Source organism: Arachis ipaensis, chromosome B01, assembly GCF_000816755.2.
Source record: "Arachis ipaensis cultivar K30076 chromosome B01, Araip1.1, whole genome shotgun sequence".
Taxonomy (NCBI): Eukaryota; Viridiplantae; Streptophyta; class Magnoliopsida; order Fabales; family Fabaceae; genus Arachis; species Arachis ipaensis.
Genome location: NC_029785.2, coordinates 23,430,970 through 23,440,109, shown reverse-complemented (window position 1 = coordinate 23,440,109; position 9,140 = coordinate 23,430,970).

Genomic DNA, 9,140 nt, shown 5'->3' with positions numbered 1-9,140 from the left:
GTGTTGGAGAATATGGCTGCTACTATGCAGGCCACTGCGGATGCTCTTGGGCAACAGATAAACAATAATGGCAATGGCAGAAGTGGAGCTCAGGGCCCGATGACACTGGCAACTTTCTTAAAGGTTAATCCACCTAAGTTCAAGGGAACCACTAATACGACTGAAGCTGACACCTGGTTTCAGGCCATGGAGTGAGCACTGCAAGCGCAGTTGGTGCCTGAAGAACAGTGTGTTGAATTTGCTACCTATCTGCTCACGGGGGAAGCATCGCATTGGTGGCAAGGGGCCCGACGTCTCCTGCAGCAGGGGAATGATCCTATCACCTGGGGTACCTTCCAAGTGGAATTTTATAAGAAGTACTTCCCGAATTCTGCTAGAACGGTCAAGGAACTTGAATTACTGCAGCTGAAGCAGGGTACAATGTCCGTATCTGAGTATACGGATAAATTTGAGGAGTTATTCAGGTTTTCTCGTATGTGTCAAGGAACCCCGGGAGACTTCGAGGAATGGAAGTGTATTAAGTATGAGGGAGGACTTCGAAGTGAAATCCTGAGCTCCGTTGGACCGATGGAGATTAGGGTCTTCTCCGAACTTGTGAACAAGAGCCATATTGCTGAAGAATGTGTGAGGAAGGCTGTTGAGACGAAGAATGACCGTCAGGAGTCCCACCGCAGAGAGCACAATCAGGAATACCCAACAAGGGGTCAAGAGTTTAAGAGAAGAGGATACCCACAACGTCTTCCCCAAAGGCGAAATGACCCTGCGACAAATAAGAATTCCCAAGGAAAAGGTAGGGAAAAGCAAATAGTGGTTGTTTCAGATGTTTTGAGCTGTCAGAGATGTGAAGGTCATCACCCAAATAGACCGTGTCGTTATGGTTCGGGTTTGTGTTACAATTGCGGAAAGCTAGGACATTTGGTCAGAGATTGCCCACATCGGAAGGACCGGGAGACTGCCAGGTCTGATTTTCGTACCTGAGGTAATAAGAAAACTGATAACTCAATTCTTTACCACTTTAGATAATGCTGAAGGCTGGTATTCACTCATAATACATGGTCGAATGAAAAATTATGATCTGTTCTAGATAACCCTAAGTTATCTTAATAGAAGGTTTGGTGAGCATAAGTGATTAGGTAGGCCTTTAACGGAAAGCAACCTCAGAGTAGAATGACTGGTGGGCGATGTCAAAGCCATCATCCGGGAACTCCGTGTCGAGGTAGATTGGGACTTTGCTATGGTTGTAGAGGAGTTGGACACGTGTCCTGGAAATGTCCTAAGAAGGTCAACCGGAATACTACCAAGGGCCAACAACAAGGTCGTGTGTTCACTACAACAACGGGTGATACCGTTAGATCCGACGCTTTGGGAATTGGTAAGCGAAAGATCGGTAACGTCATAGTGACCTTGGAATTAGATTGAGATTTATAATGATTGGTTTTGAAAGACGAATGTGAAAACCACTAAATTGGAATGTTGATGCGGTACTGAGATTGGTTTAAGGAAACCCGTGACGGGTGGTAAACTCCAATTTTTGGAGAGGTACTGTTGAAAATTTTTCCCAAGAAATTGAAAGAGCGTTGGTTATGGTTTTGAGGATGATTTTTGATATGAGTAACGTTAACAAAAGAGATGTGTCTCGAATGCTTTTATAGATTATTAAAGGAAAGCGGATTCTTATAATTTTGTTAAATTGTTATTTCAAACTTGGGACGATGGCTATGATTAACGACGATGGTAATATTATTGATGACATGATTTGAGATTTAATAGGGTGAGTTGATGAGACGATAAAAGTAAGGAACGAGACTATTGGTCGGCGTTGGACAAATGACCGAGAACCTCGAATATAGAGAAATCAGAGCACGGCAACGGAAGCGCGCAGAATAAAAGGACCTTGGGACTGTTATGCGTTGGATATAGAGGCAGACTACGCTCGCGTACTCGCAGTGATGGATGGAATTTTCGAGGGCGAAAATTTCTGTTAGGGGGATAGAATGTAATACCCGGTCTAACCGAAATTAATTAAATAATAAGTTAAATAAGAGTGAATATGGTTGGAAGATTTGGCAATTGGAATTTGATAATTCAAATATGATATTTGTGGGGGTTGAATCTGTAAATTCTGCAGCTTTTAACTTAGAAAATTTTTAGCAGAACGACCCTACGCGCGTAGGCGCACCTGACGCGTGCGCGTCGTTCTTCCAGAAAGCACCATCCACGTGTGCGCGGGCGCGTCGATGCGCTGTACCAAATGCCCAGCTATTTTCCAGAGAGTTGTGCCAGGGTCGTGCCAGTTTTGTGGGAGTCATATGAGATGTGATCTAGATTTAGTATTCCCTTACGACAGATGCCTATTTATAGATTAGTGAGAATCTAGGCTGGATACTTGGTGAAAAGGAGTTTAGGATGCTTGGTGAGTTTTTATTGCAGTGCATTGTATTTATTTGGCACTTTTACCATACTGGGAACCCATGGGCCCGGGGTTCTCATTCCGTATATATCTCTTGTTTTTCAGATACAGGTTCAGGTGCTCAGAAGTGAGTTTGTGGGTCGTCTGAGAGACGGCGAAGATCTTTATTTCCTCTACTTTGTGTTTGATTAGAATCTCTCCACCTATGTTTTGAAAAGATTATATTATGTATTGAACTCTTTTGGAACTTGCCTATAGAGGCTCTTATGTTTCCTTTGGGAGAGATTAGAATATACTGTTGTCATCTACTTTCATACTGTACCCTAGCCGGCCTAAACTTCGCGGGTCGCAACTAGTGGCTATTTACTTATGTTATATATATCTATCTGTTATCTATCTCTTAATCTCCTCTACGCCTTGTCCGTATATCGTTTTCGGCTTCACGATTTATCTTTTGTTGTCGAAACGTGAGTGATACGTCTTCGCGATTTTATTTCTACTCTTTTCAGGCTTCTCGATTAATACTCTTTTCGAAATTACCTATATTTATATATTAAAAATCCACCTGAGAGTCGTACCACCGTAATATCATTGACTTATGACTCGAGCATAAGGATTTGAATATTAGGGTGTTACAGGTTGCACATTCTAACCACAATCTTTATTCATTGTGTGTTATGCACCTTCTATGATTGTGATCTTAGATTTGCTTAATTCTTTATTTCCAATATTTGATGTTTGAATGCATTTAGCATTATTGAGGTCATTTTTGAATTAAAGCTTACTAACACATATAGCCATACCCTTGTATCTACCATTGTGAATCACTTTTGATCTTTTTAATCTCCTTTTGTTTTAATTGTTACCACATCACTAACCCTAAGCGAAAAATCATAAATGACCTTGAATTGCGTCTTTGATTAGCTTATGTTGAGGTGTGTATGTGTCATTCAAGTGTGGAGGTAGGAATTGTGAAAAACCATTAGTAGTGAATAAAAAGTTTATTTTGGGTATTCATTGAAAATTTTGAAAAATGAGTGTACATTCATGTGTCAATTTGCTTTAACCATATGCATTTGTCATAAAAAAAAAAGAATCAGAAAAGAAAAAAATAAAATGAAAAAATAATAACAAAAAGGGGACAAAGGTTTCTCCAAAGAAAAGAAATTATGAATAAGGAATGCATATGTAGACTAGATGAGAACCAATGCATGAATGTGTGTAAAAAGAAAGTGATAGGTAGTTAGAATGCATTTTTAGTGAGTAGGTTGATATAGGTTGGGTGGGATACTTAGCTAATTAAAGATTCAATCTATTAGTCCACTTGACCATATTCATCCTACCTTAACCATAAGCCCATTACAACCCTCTAAAGACCTCATGATATCTGCATACATGCATCAAGTACTTGTTGATTGTTAGATGAAGAACAAATCATAAAAAGCATGATTAGAGGAGAATTGAATGATTAAACCCTAAACACTGAGGGATTAGAGTGTATACACATCCGGTGAGGGGTTCGATTGCTCAATTCTATGTCTTCTTCACCTCTTATTTTGTGATTTCTTACAAGTTGCTTCATTACTTTCGAAAAATCCAAATCGATTCTTTGGATTGTAATTGCATTGTAATATTCTCTTGTTTTAGCCCTAATTGTCTGTTTTGCTTGATTGGAAATTGTTTGCTTATTTTGCCAAATCAATAGAAAATCATAGTATAGATAGAAGTAGATAGCATTTAGCATAGTTGCATGCATATAGGTAGTTTCATTCAATAAGTTGCTTGCCCATGTATTCTTCTCCTTTGATTGTGATTAGCATAAGGACATGCTATTGTTTAAGTGTGGGAGAATTGATGAATCCATATTTGATGGTAAATTTTAGCTTGAATTGAGTGGATTTCATCATATAAACTCATATTTATCCACTTAAATAGCATACTTTTGTGACTTCTCTCTAAATTATACCTAAATGTGAATCTTTGAGTTCTTGTTGATGAAATTGATGTTTATTGATTATTACATATTTGTTTGAGTTACCATTGTTGATTTTATTCATTAATGGTTATAGTTTCAAGTATTTTTACAATTTCACTATATTTTGTTATTATGCCCATCAAGTATTTGTGAAAATGTCAATTTTGAAATATGGAGTAGATTTCCACTCCTTGGCTTGAAAAATGGATACACAAGATACTAGAATCATAATGTCTGACATTTAGTGGTTATTTTGGGTTGTTAGTTGCTCTTGTTTCTACTAACGCTAGCTTTTTACGAAGTTAATTAGTTAGTTAGCTAGGATTTGTGGATTAAGGACAATTATACTCACTTGACTTACTCTCCATATTAAGGGTTGACTAAGTGAGATTAACTCATTGTAATTGCCATATAGTTGTGGTTATGACAAGAAAATAATTCCTTAATCCCCCAACCCCAAGTCAAGGTCCCGTTTATGCATTGAACCACATTTTCACTAGTTTTTATCTTGTTTTCTCCTATTAAGTATTAAATTGTTCTTTGATTCATTATTAGTTCATTATTTACGCTATTATTGCTTAGATACTATTATTCACTTGCTTGCTTGTTATTATTGGTTCCTATTAATTCATTGTTTGAGCTATTGACCCTTAATTCCTTTAACTTCCGTTCTATGCTTGGAAACCCCCACTTTCGCAACCAAAATTGTGCGCTCATAATTGCTAGTTCTGTGGAAAGACGACTCGAGAAGTAAAACTCTCGACTATTTGAATTGAATTATGACACTCTTTACTTTAAACTTTGACCGGAAGTCGCTTTGTCGGTTGGGGCTATACTTGTAACGCAATTTTTATTCCTAAGAAATTCTTAACCGACGATATGGCTCTCGTCATGACTCTTTGTGACACCTTAGTTCTCTACGCCATAATCAATAAAACTGAAATTTCTTTTGTATATTTGATGATGCACCATATGTATTATTGTATCAAAAGTGACAAAAACGTTTTTCTACCATATGGCATGTTTTTAACTTGCATCTTTGAGTACTTTGGTGTTGATCTAAACAATGAGACCCAAGAGAACATAATTTCATCTCTTAAGGACGGTGGTGCAGTCAAGCAATTAAAAGAAAAAGGTACTAAGGCTACCAAGAATACGGTTATGGAGGAAGAAGACAAAAGTATCCCTCCTTCATCAGCTGCCATGACATCATCCTCCCACAAGTACTTGGTGAATGACATCGTGAAGAATGTCTTACAGAAATTTGTGAACCTTACCAAATACATGATCAAATCAAGCCAACAAGCTAGGAAACATGCTATACAAAATGAGAATTCTTTTAGAAAGTCTCAAAGCTGAATTGAAGTGCTTTTAAAGTACATAGATTCCTTAGAAGATGAACAAGTAATGTCTGAGCAAGAAGAAAATTTTCTGAGAACCAAGGATGAGGGATCTGATGTCTAGCTCCTTGTTGATGTTGCTGCTTTCTAAGAAACTATTTTTCTGATTCTGGTCTTTGAACACTTTTAATTTTTGGATGACTTTAATAGTTGTAGACACTTAACTCTGAACTATCTGAATTGCTACATTGCTTTGGTGGCCTAACAAAACTTTTGTGCAGGTGACACTACTTTTTCTTAATAACAAAATGGGGAGTAAGTTATAAAAATGAATTGATAAATTATGAATTGTTAGGTTGTTTAATTCATTTGTTAGTTCTATTGTATGTTTTTATTGCCTTTTTTGCTGCTGGTACCTTTTGACGGATGTAAATCATTAATTATTTGGTTTGATCTGTTTGACTGAAGTTGATATTTTGAGCTCCTAAAATAGTGTTTATAGCTCTGATTTTAAACTTCTGATCAAATTGTTTGGTTGATATTTCCTGGATTGAAAGCTTAAAATTTTTTGAAATATAAGCCATCAGACTAGATCATTTGATAAGGATATTTGAATGGCTGTTTGGATGATTGGCATAGCTCTTGTATAAATTCTATTGATCATAGGTTGAGAAAATCTTAACATTCAGGGAAAGCCAAGTAAAAGAAAGAAAAGAGGAGCTCAATTTAAAGAATGAAACATAAAAAGGAAGTTTTTTAAACTATTTTCATTTCTTTTGTTCATAATTCATTTTATAATGTTTGTCATTAACGGGGAGATTGTTGAGATTAAAGAACTAATAACAATTAATAGATGATGACTAAATATTATTATTGGGTTAAAAGTCCAATTATATGTGTGATTAGTTTGTTAATTATGCAGAAAATTAAAGTAATCAAAATTGGCCCAATAAACAAGCTAACACAGCCCAAAGAAGTGACAAGTTAGTATGGTTAGTGTGCAGAAATTATACATGAATCAAAAGAAGGTATAAAGCCAAACACAATAAGATAGAACAACAAGCAAAGACCCAACTGGTGATCCAAGCCCATTCATTCTTATGGATGCTAACTAAAGAAATGAAACTTCATTTTCATCTGAACCAAATCAAAGTCACTGAACCATTCTCTCTCTTTTCTCTCACCTACGTAAAAAATTCCAAAAGTAAAGCGAGAAAAGGGAACTGTGCCTAGGGTTCAAATCAAGGATAAAAAAGTGGGTTACCAAAATCAAGCAAGAAGAAGAAAGTCAAAGAAGCTAGCGCTTCAAGCAAAGATCACATCTGAAGACTACATCAGAGAAATCTTTCCTTCTTTGTGCTTCATTGAAGATTGTTGAAGAAATCTCCTCTCTGCATGCACCAAACTGGAAAGATAAAGAACTTAAAGATTATGGAGCTCTGCTACATATCAACGGTTAAGAAAGAAACTTGGAGCCAAAACACAAATGAATAGCTCAGATCCTTGAAGAAATTTGAAAAAGGATGAAAGAGAAGATGGTAGGTATGGATTCATGTATGGCTCAATCACTGCTGCTACTCTATCTCTCTTCTGCACCGCTGCTGCTGCTAATATTGGGAGAGAAAGAAATCAAAGTTGTTGAAGCCAAATTTCTAAGTTCTGAAAACTTTACTCATCTATTAAATGGGCAAATGGCCAAAGGTTGATTTAAGGAGTGAGAGCACAAAGTTTGGGTTTCCATAGCTTACAAAGCTATACCTTCTTCTCCTTCATGTTTCTTTATTGAATATTCAATTTTTCTAGTTTATCTTTCTTTGTTTCAATAGAAAAAGACATTAATATGAGGAATTAAGAAAAAGCCATTGAGAGAAAAGGTAAAGAGAGTTAGACTTGGAGAAAAGCCAAATATTTATTTCAGAAATCCTTTGTACTTTTTTCTATTTTGTTTTCATGATCCTGAGAGGATTCCCTTACTAAATTAGGTGAGCACTTAGCGGTTGAAAATCTAGGGAGTGAACCTAGTCAAATCTAGTTTGGGTAGAAGCTGGGTTTGTCCTAGATAGGATTGAGTTGAATCATAGGGAAATTGGTGTTTGTAATCATTGAAAGATAGTGAAAATTCCTCCATTATTGTGGAAGAGACTGGATGTAGGTCACATTGCACATGGTGGCTGAACCAGAATATATGGCTGTGTCACTCTTCCTTCTCTGTTCTGATTCTAGTATTATTCTCTAAGAGACAAAATAAAATTGTCTCCTACTTATACTATCCAACAAGACGTCACAGCAACTCTGCTCCCATACACTTTTATTTTGGCTTCTCAATTGACAAGAAACAAAATAAAAATGTCTCCTGAATTCTTAACAAAAGCAGACTTAACATATTTTCTAAGTTCCATCCAATTTGAAGTAAAAGCAAGAAAAGTAAAAAGAGGCCTAGATTCAATCCCTCTTTTCTAAACCACTGATAACCATCAGATATATATTATACTTTAAAGAAGACTCATACACCAAAAGTGAAAAGAAAATTCAAAGGCTTTTAGTAATAGTAAAGATGAAAAACATAAGTTTTTTATTCAAATGGAGTTATATCATGAAAACTGCCTTAAAGGCATAAGAAGATAATTCATGGATGTGGCATGGAAGATTTGGCTATTTCTACTTTCACGGGTTAAAACTGTTATACTAAAAGCAATTAATGAGAGATCTATCAAGCATCACAAAGATTAAGCAACCTTGTAAACAATACTTACTTGACAAGAAACATCGTCAACTATTTTCTTTCAGAAGAGTTTGGCGATCCAAGAAAATGCTTGAATTGGTTCACACTGACGTATGTAGACTGATGAAATTATTTGGATAAAAAATAAAAAATAAAAAATATGATGTGATATCAGGATATCAAGTTGCATACGTCTTCTAGCACGCCTTGGTTGAACTTTACTATCCAATTATGCAACACTGAGATATTTGGAAGGGTATGTAGAGGCAGAAAGTACCACATAAAAAAAATCTTGTTTGAAAAGTTATATATAAACACATCTCTATTTTGAGAGTCATATATTAGTGGTTCTTGACAACCTCATTCATTTATTTTCAGTGTTTGACGAAAGAGGAATTGATTATATACTATCTTAAATTCTTTTGACAAGCAGATACAATTTAAAGGTCAAGCTCGACTTGTTTTGTGACCAGTTTTCTAATGACACAATAAATTTATCCATTTGTGGTATATAGTTTTTGACTCAATTACTAATGAGAGTGAAAGAATCAAAAGATGTTTTTGTTAGCCATATTTTGTTAGATTATTTGAGAAGGCAGGAACAAATTTAGAAAATTTTTCTTAAGTAAACTAAAAAAAAAATTAAAAGAATAAATTAAAATAACATTAAATATCAAAATTTAATTTTGTTAG